General features: G+C 50.1%; 1 long non-coding RNA gene across 1 annotated transcript; it reads right to left on the bottom strand.

Annotated features, from left to right (window-relative positions):
- Positions 1–5,557: 5,557 nt before the first annotated feature.
- Positions 5,558–13,227, bottom strand: LOC110286116 (uncharacterized). The gene is made up of 4 exons (XR_002377117.2): positions 13,169–13,227; positions 9,945–10,014; positions 8,238–8,452; positions 5,558–5,862 (listed from the first exon to the last, which is right to left on the bottom strand). It is a non-coding gene; the product is annotated as an uncharacterized LOC110286116 (long non-coding RNA).
- Between the last annotated feature and the right edge of the window lie 3,122 nt (positions 13,228–16,349).

The following is a 16,349-nucleotide window of genomic DNA, read 5'->3' as shown; positions in this document are numbered from 1 at the left end:
CACACCCTGATCTATACATCTGATACAAAGATTATTTAATCTGCACTGCACTGGCAGCTATTTTTATTATTCTCCCCTTCTGCAGATGAGGAAACTGAGGCCCAGAGAGGTTTAGGGGCCTATCTAAGGCTATATACATGATGAGATGGAGCTAAGTTGTTCCATTTTGAAGTATTGAGGTGAAGAATCTCTACCCTTAGACTAAGATTTGACCTCAACCCTCAAAATGTTAGATGTGATCACGGGGTAAACACAGGGAAATCCTCTCGTTCAGTCAGTCTTTGACCTTGGGCTAGGGCTTTAAATTCTCAGAGGAAAGAAAAATCATTAAGCTGAATATCTATCTCCAGCTTAGTCTAAAACTGTGTGTTAGGCGGCTAATGCTGCATTGATGCTGCCTAAGCAACATCCCAAAGCTGGTTGGTTTAAAACATCATCCGGGTATTGTCATCCTCTACAGCTGCATGGCTGTGCTCCAGGAAGATGTTTCTATTTTTTGGTGAAAAATACCTGAAGGATAGGTTCGAGGATGAAAATTTCTTTGACTCCTGGTCTCAGAGGTTTTGGTCCATTGTTGGCTGGAGTCACTGTTTTGGGATCATAGGGAGAGATGATGACGTGGCCACAGGGGAATGAGAATATCCCCCCCCCCAAAAAAAACAAATAAAACAACAACACAGCTGTTCATCTGAGGAGACAGAAGAGAATCCCTGAAGCAGGGCTTCCCTTTTCTTTCTTCCCAGCTACCAGGTGGTACCACTCACATCTGAGATAGGGCATCCCCCTTAGTAAGCCTGCTCTAGAGTGTCCTTCCGGACACATCCAGAAGTGCTTGTCTCTTCCCCTCAGAGCTTCTTAGGTCAGCACGGCCACAGGCACAGCACAGAGCTCTGTCTCTTCCTGCAGCGCTGTATCGGCCAACAGTGTGCACGTGTGCATTTGAGAGCTTATTGTGGAAACTGACTCACATGACTCTGGAAGCCAAAGAGTCCCACTGTGTGCCACCCGCAAGCAGCCGAGCCAGAGAGTCCCACTGTGTGCCACCCGCAAGCAGCCGAGCCAGAGAGTCCCACTGTGTGCCACCCGCAAGCAGCCGAGCCAGAGAGTCCCACTGTGTGCCACCCGCAAGCAGCCGAGCCAGAGAGTCCCACTGTGTGCCACCCGCAAGCAGCCGAGCCAGAGAAGCTGGGGGCATGCTTAGCCTGAGAGCAGGTGAACAAGAATCAGGAGCGTGGATATCCAGGAGCAGGGGAAAATGTCAGCTTGGCTGAAGAAGAGCGAGCTTCTCCTTTCTCCTCTCTCCTTCCGTTCAGGCCCTTGGAGGACTAGCTGGTGACCACCCCCACTGGTGGTCAGCCTTGATTATCAATTGGGGTAGACTCACCTAGGAGCCATGCCTCTAAGCACATCTGAGGGAGTTTCCAGATTAGGCTCATTGAGAAGGGAAGACGGACTGGAGAGAAGGCTCAGCCGCTAAAGGTTAGGCTCTCAACCAAAATATAAGAGAAGGGAAAGCCGGGCGTGGTGGCGCAAAGCCGGGCGTGGTGGCGCAAAGCCGGGCGTGGTGGCGCACGCCTTTAATCCCAGCACTCGGGAGGCAGAGGCAGGCGGATTTCTGAGTTCGAGGCCAGCCTGGTCTACAAAGTGAGTTCCAGGACAGCCAGGGCTACACAGAGAAACCCTGTCTCGAAAAAAACAAACAAAAAAAAAAAAAAAAAGAGAAGGGAAGACAGACCCTAAATTGGGTAGCATTGTCCTGTGGGCTGGGGTCTTGGGCTGAATAAAAAGGAGAAAGTGGGCTGAGCACCAGCGTCCATCGCCTGCTTTCTGAAGCTGGATGCTACTTCATATGCCCTCCATGAAGCCTCAATCTGTGAGCCAGAATAAACCCTTCCCTTTAAAAAACAATTATTAATTTTATAAATGTTAGTACACTTTTGCTGTCTTCAGACACACCGGAAGAGGGCATTGGATTCCATTACAGATGGTTGTGAGCCACCATGTGGTTGAGTGGGAATTGAACTCAGGACCTCTGGAAGAGCAGTCAATGTTCTTAACCGCTGAGCCATCTCTCCAGCACCAAACCTTTCCCTTCTTAAGTTGTTTTTGTTGGATATTTTGTGAGAGCAACAACAATTTAAAAAAATAACTGGGGTGGTCATCTAGAGAGTCCAGAGACACCCTTACAGACACGCCCACTCATGGGGTCCATCAGTTACCTGGACATTCCTTAGTCTAGTCCAGTGCACCCATACAATGAACCATCCCAGACTCAGGCTGATGGGCAGCAGCCATGTGGGATCTGTTTAGCTTCTTCCGTCAACCTCTTAGTTCACCTCTCAGTACAAACTACATAGTAAGGTTACAGTCAAGGGCTGAGGGAACATCCAACTCCCCACAAAGCCATGGGCAAGTGGGTAGGTGTAATGGAACTCTAGGGCGGCGAAGAACTGGGATCGAGTCTGCAAACATCCACAGAAGGGATGGGTCTAGGTCTCTGCAGCTCAGCCTGTGGCAGAATATCAGATGTGAAATCTCTGGAAGCTGATGAGGTCCTCTGTGTGTGTGTATGTGAGTGTGTGTGTGTGTGTGTGAGTGTGTGTGTGTGAGTGTGTGTGTGTATGTGTGTGTGAGTGTGTGTGTGTGAGTGTGTGTGTGTATGTGTGTGTGAGTGTGTGTGTGTGTGTATGTGTGTGTGAGTGTGTATGTGTGTGTGAGTGTGTGTGTGTGTGAGTGTGTGTGTATGTGTATGTGTGTGTGAGTGTGTGTGTGTATGTGTGTGTGAGAGTGTGTATGTGTGTGTGTGAGTGTGTGAGTGTGTGTGTGTATGTGTGTGTGTGTGTATGTGTGTGTGAGTGTGTGTGTATATGTGTGTGTGTGTGTGTGTGTGTAAGCCAGAGGACAACCTCAGATGTCATTCCTCTAGAGCCCTCCCATCCCCAGTCTCCAACACTAAGAGGACAAGTTCATGTCACCATGCTTGTCTTTTTGGGGATCTGGGATGAAAGTTAGGCAGTCGTGCTTGTAAAGCAAGTGCTTTGGTGACTAAGCCTCAGCCCCAGCTCCTGGACACCTTATAATGGGAGAAGCTCCCAGGATATTGAAAATCAAGGCATGCTAACACGGTTTACAATAATTGCGGCATAGATTTAGCTGTTTACATTTAGTAAATTAATGCTCTTAGCACACATGCAAATTGCCAAGCATTATAATTATGCTATTCACAAGAAAATTACAGGATTTTAAAAATTATTAATTACTGGTGTACTCTGGGCAGTGGGGTCTAGTGACAGGCCATGGGTATGCTGTTTTCTCATGAACGTCTTCATTTATTCTGGCTAGGGTCCTCAGCCCAGGGCAACGACCCCAAAGCTTTCCTTATGTGCTGGACATACCTTGGGCATGTCCTTGTTTAAAACCCTTGGTGCCTGCAGTCACCCCCAGAGTCCTAACTTAGTAGGAAGATGGTCTCTAACACAGCCCCAGGGGTCACTATTTTATTTTCTCCAAAACTCACAGGATGACTTTGATGTTCCATCAGTTGGGGTGGAGGGCCGCTGGGCTAGGGGATAGGTAGGGCTAAACCACTCAGATAACAAATCCTAAGATGAGACTCATTCTTGGTTTTTTTCTAAAGGACTTTTATTTATTTATTTTATGTATGAGTACACTGTCACTCTTTTCAGACACACCAGAAGAGGGCATCAGATGCCATTACAGATGGTTGTGAGCCGCCATGTGGTTGCTGGGACTTGGACTCAGGACCTCTGGAAGAGCAGTCAGTGCTCCTAACCACTGAGCCATCTCTCTGGCCCCTCACTCATGGTCTTGAAGTGACCATCCTCATTGTTAGAAGATAACCCTAGGAAGTTCAATCTCTCTTTTGCTGGACAAGAAGAAAGAGGTTTTCTGCCTGATGGCCCTGGTGGCCACCTCAAAGCTACCAAGGAAGCCTACTTTTGTGGGCAAAGTCTCTTCTTGTTGCTTCTGTCAATAAGGCCCTTCCTGTGTCTGGTGTCCTGAGGGTCAGGTGAGGTATTCCATGTGCAATGCTCTTGAGCTAAGAGGACTGGGCAGGAAGAACATGCAACCAGGTTTCTGCTGTGCTGAGGAAGCCCTAAGGGCCTGCTACCTTGCCACATGGGTCTTTGGCTTGTGTAGAGCAGGCACTTGATAAATATCTGCCCAGTGGGATGGGTGCTTTATGCTTTCATTTTCCCTTGCCTAATGCTCTGATCTCTGCCAGATGCCAAGGAGGGAAATAATCTGATTATCTGATTAAAGTAATATGGTCCTCACGCTAGCTGCTGCAGGCTTAAGCCACCAGGGCAGATCTGTGTGGGTTAAGGAGCTTACCATGCAAGGAGTGAAATAACCAGGCAGGGAGAGCAATCCACGAAGCAAGTGCCCCCCAAGAGTCTGGTGACTCAAGTTCAAACCCTGGAAGCTACATAAGGATAGAAGGAGAGAGCCTACTCCACAAAATTGTCCTCTGAGCTTCATGTACTTACTATGGCATGTTCTTGACACCCCCCCTTCATACACACAGAAATTACTTGTTAAAATGGTTTTTCTGAGTGTGTGTGTGTGTGTGTGTGTATTTTCTGTCTGAGTATATGGCACTGTGCTGGCACCCAAAGAATCCAGAAGAGGGTGTGTGACCCCCTTGAAGCTGGCCTTGCAGGCAGTACTGAGCGGCCTGAGATTAGTGCTAGGAATTGAACTTGGGTTCTTTGCAGTGCAAAGTGCTTCTAAGTGCTGAGCTATCTCTCCAGTCCCATAAATACAATTTTTAAAAAGCTACATCTTCCCGGGCAGTGGTGGCGCACGCCTTTAATCCCAGCACTTCGGAAGCAGAGGCAGGCAGATTTCTGAGTTCGAGACCAGTCTGGTCTAGAGTGAATTTCAAGACAGCCAGGGCTATATAGAGAAACCCTGTCTCAGGGGGGGAAAAAAGGCCACATCTTTTATGATTCCACAAATCCCTAGGTACAGGACACATATCTGAGTCGCCCAGGGCTTGGGGGTAGCGATAAGGAGCACCTGTTAGTGGGCAGACGGAGAAGAAGAAAAACGTTTGTCCATCTGTTACTGATGCTTTGAAAACCTTGGAGTTCTGCTGAGCTGCATCCAGTTACACACGCGAAAGGTGTGGATTTCATCTACGAAGCAGCTGGGGGCTATGCAGGCTTTGGAAAGGTAGTTTTTGAGGCAGGTTCTCATTTAGGCAAGGCTGGTCGTGAACTCCAGACCTTCCTGCCTCTGCCTCCCCCTCAAGGAGTGGGACTGCAGGCATACACCACTCTTCCCAGCTCTACAGACTTCAGCCCGAGCAGGACACTGTTTTCCTGTTGTTCTGTAGCATGTGTGTTTGTTCTGGGCTCCGATCCTCGTTAGAACAACCTGAGAAGTCTTTTGAAAGTTTCAGTTCTGGGATGGGCTCAGACACAGCGAACCCACTAAGTCTGAACTCCAGCTGAGGCTAGGAATGAGCACCCACAGAGTCCCCTCTGAAACACAGTGACCAAACAATGAAAAAGCAGAGCATCTGGCTTGACCAAGGAGGCCCTGCGGCCCAGAGACAGGAGGAGCTTTGCTTTGTGAGTCCCTGTTAGGCAGGCATATTGATCCATACACAAGGTCTTGGACGCTGGAGCTCAGTGGTCCTGGGTTCAAATCTTCACTCTGCACTCTATAGGAGTTTTAAACACCTATGCTTCTGGAACATTGGCGGCTCATTAAGCTCAGAGTCTCTGCTGTCTGGGGAATGGGATGAGAGGCCATTCACAAAGGGCTGTTCCAGTGGCTGGCACACCACAAGCACGGGCTCCTGTATCCACGAATCTGGTGTTTCTATCATGCCTGCCGAGGAGGAAGGGAATATGACTTCAGACTCAGTTTATCAGTCAAGCTAGGTCTTTGAATAACCACACGAATATTCAGGTTCCTGCTCATTCCATAGGTGACCTGGAGAGTGTCACTCCTACAGGCCTGTAAGTGTATCGTCCCAAGCCCCTTTTCTATATGGATATTTGCAAGGATAAGAAGCAGAAATAAGATGGCCTTGTCTCTACCGCATCTGAAAATGGATTCTTAAGACTGATAATCATTTTTCTGTCAGTGTGCAAAGTATCACCAATGTTTCCAGGACACTTTTGTAGGGCTTTGAACGGAAGTCCCAGGGTGGAAAGTTTCAACGAGACGTGGAGTCCCTGATATGGCCACTAGGGGTCTCCATGCTCCACCAAATGGCTCCTTCCAGGGCCCTATCAGGGGTTTGATTTCCAGCGTCCTTGGAGAACAGGGCTAAATGGTGACTTGTGGACCAGGGACTGCAGACCTTGGCCTCTCAGAGTGACATTAGTCCTCCCTCCTATTCACAAGGATCGGGTTACATCTGAAGATGTCAAAGTTCAAGGTAATGCTCAGATGCATGGGGGTGGAGGGGGGTGGTGAGGTGGAAGAGACCTCACTGGTTGCACACCTACTATGTACTAGTTGGGTTTCTTTCATTATAAGAACCGTATCCTGAAATTTAGATTCTGTGCTCTCTCTTCTTTTTTTTTTTTTTTTTAAGATTTATTTATTTATTATATGTAAGTACACTGTAGCTGTCTTCAGACACTCCAGAAGAGGGCGCCAGATCTTGTTACGGATGGTTGTGAGCCACCATGTGGTTGCTGGGATTTGAACTCTGGACCTTCAGAAGAGCAGTCGGGTGCTCTTACCCACTGAGCCATCTCACCAGCCCATGTGCTCTCTCTTCTATACCAGGGAGCAGCTTGGGGAAGGGTCGTGACAGGTTTGGTGCAGCTGGTACTCCAACGCTGTTCCACCCCATCCAAAGCCTGTTCCCTTTCTGCCACTTAGCATGACAGAGGACAATTTCGGTTCAGCTTCTGGAAAGACCAACTGTTTATTCTCTCCTCCCCCCCCCCCCCCCGAGCCCCAACCTCCTACACTCAGTCACTCACAGACACCATCACACTTAGGACACACGGACACACACACATACACAGCAGCCCGGCAGCCCCTTAGAACACAATTCTAGCCTTTTCACACCAGACTTCCATGGAGGGGGTGAGCTATGTAGGGGCAGTACAGACGAGTTGTTCTAATCTAACCATCTTTGTGGCTTTTATTTTCTTCTCCTTGAATGTACTTTGCATGGAGGGGGGGCTGTCTTCTTGGTTCCTATGAGAACAGTGCTTTTATTGAATAGAGGCTCGTGTATGGTTTTTGCCTGCTATTACAAAAGCAATCCCTGCCATCGGGGAAAACACAGAGACACCAAGAGAACAGAACCACCCCCGTGCCCACCCCCAGGGACAGCCCAGGCTGACACATGGGCACTGTCCTCCCCACCCTCTCCTCTTCTGCACACCCTCTGCTACCACAGGGCTCTGGAGTTCCTGTCCTGCCCTAAGGTTGTTCGAGGTCACCATAGTGCATCAGGACAGGGTCCTATGTACCCTGGAGCTTGCCTTCTTTGGGGGTGGGCATAGGATGATTTCTCAGGCTCTGTTGTCGAAAGCTGTCCCCTGAGCATAACAGCTATAACCATAGTCATCAAAGCAGCTGTGACTACTCACAAGAGAGCTTCAGAACTGGCTCTGCTGAGAAGGAAGAGATGGTTCAGTGGGTAAGGCTCTTGCTGCACAAACATGAAGTCCTGAATTTGGGTCCCCAGCATTCATGTGAAAAGCCAGGTGTGGTGGCATACATCTGTAACTGCAGCCTTCAGAAGTAGGGACAGGAGGGTCCCCAGAGCTTACCGGTCATCCAGTCTGGACAATCAGTGAGTGCAGGCACTTGCCACAAGCCTAAGTTCTTGAATTTGAGTCCCAGATACCACAGTAGAGAGAGCGAACTCCTGAGAGTTGCTCTCTATCCACCCCCATACATGTGGTGGTGTGTATGTGCCTGTACTGACATACATACCATATGTGCACACACACTGATATTAAAACTAAGGTGGAGATATTGACCTCTGCCCTCCATGTGCAAGCACATATGAATGCACACACACATGAATGCAGAGCGGGGGTGGGGGGCTGCAGACATTCCTTCATAGAAGAAACAGGGGAGGGTCATTAGACTCCACCCACTGAGATAGCAGCTAGGACCTCCCGAACCTCCCCACCAGCCACATGTAATTCTGCATGCGTTGCTTGTGGTCTAGGGGTCTCAGGAGGTGTTGCAGAGAGTATGAGGGACTACGGTAGAAGGTGTCTTACTTCATGCTGGGGTGAGACTCTTCAGTGACGTGGCCGTTTAGGGGTGTCATCACATTCCTGGAAGTAAACCCCATAAGCCCATCCTTGGAATCCTTGCTCCAATCAGGCAGTGGTGACCTATCTGCGGTGAGTAGCCACTTGCTCACGTCCAAAAGTTCATGCAATGGGGTCATGTGCCTTCACCTCACGGAGCCTGCTCTTTCAGGATGAGTAGGCTAATGAGAGGGAAAGGAAGGTCAGAAACTACCACAATGCACAGGATTTTACCAGAATAATTAGTAGAGTGGAGACAGGGCTGGGGAACCCTTCACTTTGGTAACCTTGGTAATTTTGTCTCTTCACCAAAGCCAGCTATAGACATTGCAGGTTTGTGTACTCAGACAGACCCTGCTCTCAGCCTCTGGCTCTGTAGCCACTCTTGGAATTATTATTAATGCTAAATTTACATTTAAAAACATTGTGTGTGTGTGTGTGTGTGTGTGTGTGTGTGTGTGTGTGTGTGTGTGAGCGTACACAGGTAGGGGTCAGAGAACAACCCGTAGGGGCCAGTTCTCTCTTTCCACTCTGTGTGTTCTCGGAATTCACCTCATGTCAGGGTTGGTGACAAGTGCCTTTCCTTCCTCTGGCAACCTCCCTGGCCCCGCCATTTTGGAGCTTTTAATCAGTTACGTGTGAGAGCCCCATGTTTCCTTTTCCACTGCGCTCTGCAAATTATGTAGCTGGCCTGTTCCTAATAATAATGCCAATTACTGACAGAGCTGGCTGTACACTTGGCACCAGGTCTTTTTTTTTTCTCTCATATGTAAGTCACCTGCCCCTCACAGCAGCCAGGTGGAAATTGCTTCTCTTCAAAGCCAACCCACATGAGAAGGCGTGCCAGGCACTAGGTACTCCATGTCTACTGGGGCTCCAAAGGCTCGCAGCGGGGCAAGGGGTACCATTACCACCCCCGTTAGAGTTGGGGACTGAAGTCCAGAAGAAGTAACTCACCACAGTTTGTAGCTAGGGAGAGTTCCAGCTGCCATTTCAATTCCCACGTGTCACCCCTGTGTCCTCTACATTGTATGGAAGCCAGCACAGGCCCTGACTGTCTAGCCAGGGCTTGTCTCATGTGCTCTGTAGCCCACACTCCTCCTCCCAGCCTCCACACTAGCTGTGTGACAGGCACCCCACAGTACCTGGGTGGGCAAGTCCCTCTACCCACTCTGTCAGTTCCCGTTGCTGCCGCCTCCTGGTGTGACAGCAGTTGCACCAGGCCCAGGTGTGCAATCTGTGCCCCCTCCCCCTGAAGGTGTCACTTTCCATCTCTCCTCATGGTGCTGAGCTCATGAGCCTCCCAGACTACAGCTGCTGCTCCTGGGACTGGGCTCATCAGTGATGTTACTGCTAAGATGACAGTCCCAGGGGGACTAAGGGTGGCTGGAAGCCAGTCCGCAGGGATCCTCGAATGCTCAGTCTGGCTTATGCAGCTTCTTATCTCAGAGTGAGGTGAAGAGGCTGGGCTCAACAATTAAGGATTTAGGGTCTGGGCATGTATAACCCTGAGTTCAAATTCTAGATTCAGCATTTAACAGTCCTCTGGAAAAGCTGAAAGAGTGAAAATATAGGTGCCTAGGTGAGGTTCTCAGCCCTGACAGAGAGCCTAAATTTCAAATGATAACTTGGGCACTTACTACACGTGGGACACAGTACTATTCCAGGACTCACCCTGTGCCATCCTCTGGGTCTTCTGTTGGGACTGAGCAGCCTGGTGTCTGTGCACCCCTTCCTTGGTACCCTGTAAGCCATTATGGTATCATTGAATAGGATTGCTACTGAGTCCTCAGCAGATGAGATGTCCTGCTGGGAGGGTCAGAGACAGGGCACGGGGGAGGGAGAAGGCCAAGTTCAAGGCCATGTGTCCACAGCTCTGGGAATTTGTAGCTGAGGCCGTGGATCTCAGGACACCAGGCTGGTGACTAAGGATCAGGAACTAGGGCACCAGGAAGCTTTACACAGATGTATAGAAACAGTGTACTTAAGGGCAACTCTGGCCATGGAGCAGGCTAAACCCACATCAGCCTGACTCTCCGCCAGCGTGTGGGGGTAAAGGGCAGAGCTCTGGGTCAGGTCCCTTTGCCCAACTCTTAGAAAGCCCCCTCTTCTCTACTCCCAGGCCCTCTCCTCATCACTATGCTCACCAGCCCCTGAGGAGCTGGCTAACGCACTCATTGAGATGCTGCAGCGGAGGTGGGGCCTGGGAGGACTTTAGTAGCCAGGTTCAAGGAATGCAGAACCACACTCCGAGTGGCCAGCATCCACAACATCACAAAAATACAGGTCGTGAAAATTAATCCTAATTTGGGCTGTTGGGTTCTCAGTCTGATCTGTCTGAGAGACAATTACCCCCAGAGGTCACAGGAGTCCTCACTTAAGGCTCAGAGTCACTAGGCTCTGGTTTTACACACAAGGGCAAGAAGCAAGGGGGAGAGGACCTTCAGCTTGGGTGAGAACAAGCCACTGGTGACAACAAGCCACTGGTGACAACAAGCCACTAGTGACAACAAGCCACTGGTTTCCAAACCTGAGCTTGTATACTAGCTGCCTCAGAAAGACCTGAAGACTGAGGAATGTATAGACTCCGAGTCACAAAAGAAAGATAGTGACGGATACTCTCAGAGGGAGCAGAAAGTACTCATTTATATAGACAGTGAAACATACGGGAGGCGGGCAAAGGGCAGGAGAGTGGGAAGGGAGGCTGTGTAGCAAGTGCAGAGGTTCTGCACCTTTGCAGCATGGGAAAGCTCTAGAGACCTGATGCACAGTTGGATGTTTACTACTGAACACAAAAACAAGGGGCATCCAAAAGGCAAGGGACACCAACTGTGTGGCTTCAGTTCAATCCTTGGACCCACGCGGAGGGAGGAGAAAACCAACTCTTAAAAACTGTCTGTCCTCTAATGTCCGTACACATCATGACATGGCATGTGCCCACATACAATCATAGCCACCCAGCCCACACACAAATAAATGTCGAAAAAGCAGTTGCTTGGTGTAGTAGCACACGCCTTAATCCCAGCACTTGGGTGGAAGAAGTAGGTGGATCTCTGTGAGTTTGAGGCCAACCGGAGCAACCTGAGACCCTGACTAAGAAACAAAACAAACAAACAAACAAAAAGCAGCTAAAATCGAGGCTGGGGATATGGCTCAGTTGACACAATGCTTGCCTATCAAACACAAGGGCCTCGGTTCAATCCCCAGCATTGTGTAAGTCAGGTACAGTGGGGCACACCGGGATCCAGCACTCAGGAGGTGGAGAAGCAGGAGACTTAGAAGTCCAAGGCCAGCCTTGGATGCACAGTGAATACAAAGCCAGTCTGAGCTAATGAGACCCTAAAACACTCAGTATGAATTCAAGACAATGGTCTAGGCTTGTGACTCGTGCACTTCAGAAGATATCTCGTTCAAGGCCAGCCTGGGTTACAGGGTAAGGCCTTGTCTCTCAAGCAGGCAGGAGTGGGGCTGAGATACTAAATTTTACATTATGACCTTTTTTGTGCACTTAAAAAAATTCTTTACAATCCTGCCCCTGGCACCAAAGATCCTTTTACTCTCATCTGAGGGATTTGAATTTTTACTCTCCTGGTTGGAGCTGGGAGGTGGGGAGTCAGACACATGACTTGCTCGTGCAGAGCCAGGCTCAGAGACCTCTGAAAAAGCAAAGGCTGTAATGAGAGAAGCTCTCCCCTCCCCCTGCCCTCACAACCTCCCTGCCTAGCAATCATAGGAGCCCTGTGCCCTCATCTTGCCTCTGCCAGCCCTAGTGAACTTCTAAAGCACAAATCTCATGCAGGCACGCAGCTCTGCAGCTCTGCGGCTCCATGAAAACCCTCCCAGCCTCCTGCTGGCCTTTGTAAAATAGAAGAAGCGACTTCAACAGAGCCTGTTCAGGGAGAGATGGCAACACACTGGGCCAGGGAGCCTCTGGTGTGGGCAGAGGTCCCACCAGGGTCCCTGCCCAAAAGACAGAACAGAATTGGGCTGAGAGAAGCTTTCAAAAGAGAAAGCTGTTTTGAGCAGAGCCTTGGGAAAGGGGGTGGTGTTGGCCAACGCCCCAGGGAAGGTGAGAGGAGGTAGGACCCAGGGTAAGGGACAGCAGGGCAAGGAAGGACAAGGAGGTACATCTCATGGGTGACAGATAATCAGGAGACCTGCACTGGTGAGGGCAGGCATGGGAGAGAGAGCAGAGAGAAGATAAAAAGGCAGTTTGGCTGGAGTTAAGGACTGGGAGCTCTCAGGGCTGCCTCTGTCTGTCTGTCTATCCCCAAGGTGGTGTCAGGCTTAGGATCTGGTTGCTGACTCTAGGATGTCCCCATTGCTTTCCTTACTCCCGGGTGGGGGCTTTAGGGAAGGTGATCTTGTTCCCAGCTACCCACTCCTCTAGGCTCAGTCCGCCTCTCCTTCCAGCCTATGGATCCTGTCTCTTCTCAACTACACAATCAGACTGCCTATTGATAGGTTTATCTATAGTCACTCATAATAGGTTTTTAGTAAAATCTGGCAGGCTGTTGCATGCATGGGTCTAAGGGGGCAACCCCTGCAGATCCTCAGACCCCACCTCTACCAGGGCCCCTGGGTCTTCCTAGGACATCAGAGATGAGTCGGGGAGTCACTGTAAGAGAGGTCCATCCTAAGGGAGGTCGAGTTGCAAGTCTCACTTATCTCATGACCAGCCATCCCAAAGGAACGCACAGCTTAATACAAAGAGGTCCCAGACAGTCTCAGCAGGTCCAGTCAGAACCCCTCCCCCGCCCCCCGAGACTGCAACATCCATTGTCAGCCTCACCAGCACAAAGGAATCCAAAACTGTTCCCATACCCAGCATGCATTCCAGAAAGCTCCCTTCCACCCAGAAGTATCAAAAGATACATTTTACATTCACTGGTACTCACTCACAGGGAGGTCTCTTCTCCCTACCCACAGCCAACCATACAGCCCGCTCAGCATAACAGTCACAACTCCTAGAAGACCCCCAAGTTCACCCCAGAGGCCAGTGTCTTGTGACCCTCCTGCCACAGAGTCATTGTGATGTAGCTCATGCAATACTTCTGCTTTTCAGGACCAGGGAAAGCAGAGATAGCCCCGTGAACACTGGCAAAGAACTCATTGAATCATTGTTGGCAGGAGGGTTAATTGGATACAGATGTAAGCTTGTTCCTGGGACAGGTATGTTAATAAGAGCTAAAACTTCTGAGAAACCTCGGAGCTGGAGGGAAAGATTAATTCATCAGAGTCCAAGGTCACAGTGAAACAGCACCCAGAGAGCACCCATCGACAACTCAGAAGCCCTGACTTCTCACCTCCTCACTACCAGTGCCCTGTGGTTCCCAACAAATTCCTGCCCCTGAGGACCTAGGAAACAGCGCTGTGCAAGGCTGGTCTCGGAATCACTGATGGAAGCTTTGCTGTGATCCTGTGTGGGATGTCATCTCAGCTTAGGAGAGTGAGGAACCCTAGGTTTGCTAAATGACATGAGATTTGTCCCAGTTGGCAGTGAGAGGCTCTACAAGGACCCTGACTTCAGTCTCAGATTCTTCCTAGCCTGGACCACAGGATGGTCAGGAAGACGTTCTCTCGCTGTCCACTAGGGGGCGCCAGTTCTCCCTGTTGGTACCAAATGCCTTCGGGACCCTCAGCCAGAGTGGCTTTCTTTGGTTTCTAAGCTAGCTGGCCTGCTAGCCCTCGGGTTAAGGTTCAGAGGCACAACAATCCTTCCCTTCAGTTTCCAGGGGTCAGAGAAATGGTAGGGAGGGTATGAAATCCACAAGGACCTGGGGCCTATTATCACCCTCCTCAGTTCTCATGGGAACCCCAATGTGTTAGAGCAGAGTGGAGTCAGCTATAAACGGCAGAGGCTCAGAAAGGCTTGGTAACTGGAAGTCACAGACCAAGACTGTGGCATTCAGGGGCAGGAGAGTGCTGGTCTCCAGGCCTGCAAGCCAGAATGGTGACAGAATGGTAAAATACTACACAGAGTGCTCCAGTTATGTCTCAAAAGTGATGAGCTGAGGGGCACACGTGATACAAGGCTGGAGCAGCCAGCAGGGTGTGTGCCTGGTAAGGGTCTCCCTGGTGTGGGTGCCTCTCTCTGGGACATTGGCACAGTGAGGGGGACACAGGATGGCTTTGGAAAATCCCAGGCTTCCCAGGCAGGTGACAGAACCAGCTCTCCCAGCCAGACCCAGCAACGTGGAGGCCAGAGCCACCTGACTCTAACTATAAATAGAGAGATGACGGAAGGCTCCGGAAGCCCAAGGGAGGCCAGAGAAAGGGAGTCTGATGCTCCCTAGAGACTGAGGAAGACACACATACAAGGCACCCTTCTTTAGTGTGCCTTCAAGGTCAGCTTGGAGTCCTGCAGAGGGCTGAGGAGGGGAGTCTTGGCAGGCACTGGCTCAGAGGGTGGGGCAGAGGTGAGCAGAGCTGTGACAGATGACAGGTCCCAAAGGCCAAGGGGCTTTGGAAGCCAGAGGGAAGGCTTTGTGCTTCGTGCAGAGTCGCGCTCTTACAGGACTTCTGGCAGCATGTTGGAGACCGGGATGAATGTCCAAGAACAAGAAAGGCATAAGAACAAAGAGCGAGTGATTCAAGGCCGCTGGGGGGCACAGTGCCAGGAAACACAGCCAGCCTTCCTGTGGAACAGAGGCAGATTATGGGCTGCCGGAGGCTGCCGGCTGGTTCCAAGTGTGTTCCCCACCGAACTCCTGATGCTGAGCCGGACACAAAGTCACCTGAAATGAAGACGGCATATCCAGCATATCCCTGAGTTCCTCTTAAGATATCTATAGTCCTTCTGTGATGTTTAAACCTCTTGTTTCTTCTTTGCTGTGCTTTAATGTGCACGTGCTTGTTGGAACTGGAGCAGCCATTTGGGACCAAGAAACAAGTACTAATATAGGTACCCACGTGTGGGACTGCCATACCAGCCCTGAAGTGGATACCTCCACATTTTGTTTACTTGGGAGAAAAAAAGGAAACAGTATGTGGCCACTGTTGCTTTGTTGGTTTCATTGTTGTTTCTGTTTTTGTTTTAGTTTTAGTTTCTTTCAGATGAATGTATTCTAAGTACATACAGGTCATTCATGAATCTCCTGAGAGCCCTTATACATGGGCCATTTTACATCTGATAAGTACCTCAGTCATGCTAGGTGATTCTGCATGGAAATTAGCAGGTGTTAATCCTTTCCAGAATCTTCCCCTGGGAAGTAGCAGTGGAGTGCCCGGCCATGTGGCATGGGTGGTGTGGATAGAAGTCTGTGCCAGGGCAGTCCTCCCTCCAGACAGCTTTGTCTTCTTACTCTACAAGTCAGAGCCTTGGGACCACCAAGGACCCTGAAACGTCTACCACTCAATGCTGGGCCACCCTTGTACCTGCCACTGTGCTGTGTGTTCCAGGCTAGCTGGCCATGAGCTTGCAGTTGATTCCCCTGTCTCTGCCATCTATCTCTGCTGGAATAGCTTTGAGTCATCACATCTCAAGAATTGAACTCAGTGTTACCAAGCTTCAAGGGCAAGTGCATTCACCCTCCGAGCCTTCTCTCCATACTCCTATTGGTTCCTTTTGTCCTTCCTGGATGGGTAGGATTGAATGATCACCCTATGACAATACTAGTCATAAAGCCACCATGTACCAAAGACCCCAGGTCACCCCTTACAATACTCAGCTTTCCATGAGGGGACTGTGCACATGCCTCTTCCCCTTGCTGGGATGGAAACCTAGTTTCTGACCTTCACAGGAACAACTTTCCACAGTGTCACCCAGAGAGATGCTATTGAAGGCCACTTCTCTATGCACTGGATCCCTTACTGGATGGTGAGCAAGCGAAGGAGCAGGAGGCAGCTGAGAAAACATTTCCCCGCAGCTTGAGCTGTCTCTTTGACTCTTATATTTACTGTTGTTGAGGTCACAGGGTCTTTAAGGGGGGGTTGGAGAGCTGGTAAGGGCACCCCGGGCCCACATCCCTCTTCCCAACATCACCTTCCAATGGACAGCACATCCCAGGCCTGGGAGAAACAGCTCACAGGGGAGAGGCAGAAGGACCCATGGTTGGAGGTGAAGGGGTGCAGGGTGAA

The sequence above is a fragment of the Mus caroli genome, unplaced genomic scaffold, assembly GCF_978045245.1.
Source record: "Mus caroli unplaced genomic scaffold, Mus_caroli_1 scaffold_20, whole genome shotgun sequence".
NCBI classification, from domain to species: domain Eukaryota; kingdom Metazoa; phylum Chordata; class Mammalia; order Rodentia; family Muridae; genus Mus; species Mus caroli.
Note: the sequence above shows the minus strand (reverse complement) of the source record. Positions and strands in the feature narration are given on the sequence as shown.